The following is a 583-nucleotide window of genomic DNA, read 5'->3' on the forward strand; positions in this document are numbered from 1 at the left end:
ATACATATAGGGGCGCCTGGGTGGCACAGCGGTTAAGCGTCTGCCTTCGGCTCAGGGCATGATCCCGGCGTTGTGGGATCGACCCACATCAGGCTCTTCCGCTATGAGCCTGCTTCTTCCTCTCCCACTCCCCCTGCTTGTGTTCCTTCTCTCGCTGGCTGTCTCTATCTCTGTCAAATAAATAAATAAAATCTTTAAAAATAAGAATATACATATATACTCTTTTTCAAAGAATTTTTATTTATTTGTCAGAATGAGAGACAGAGAGAAAAAGAGAGAGAGAGAGAAAGAAAGCAAAAGCAGGGGGAGCAGCTTGCAGAGGGAGAAGCAGGCTCCCTGCTGAGCAAGAAGCCCGATGAGGCACTCTATCCCAGGACCCTGGGATCATGACCTGAGTGGAAGGCAGATGCTTAACCAACTAAGCCACTCAGGCATCCCCTCTTTTTTTGTATTTACCTATACAGTTACCTGTACTAGTATTCTTTATTTTTTCATGTGGATTCGAGTTACTGTCTAGTGCCTTTTCATTTCAGCCAAAAGTATGCCTTTTAGTTTTTCTTATATTTATATATATATATATATA

This window comes from Ailuropoda melanoleuca, chromosome X (genome assembly GCF_002007445.2).
Source record: "Ailuropoda melanoleuca isolate Jingjing chromosome X, ASM200744v2, whole genome shotgun sequence".
Taxonomy (NCBI): Eukaryota; Metazoa; Chordata; class Mammalia; order Carnivora; family Ursidae; genus Ailuropoda; species Ailuropoda melanoleuca.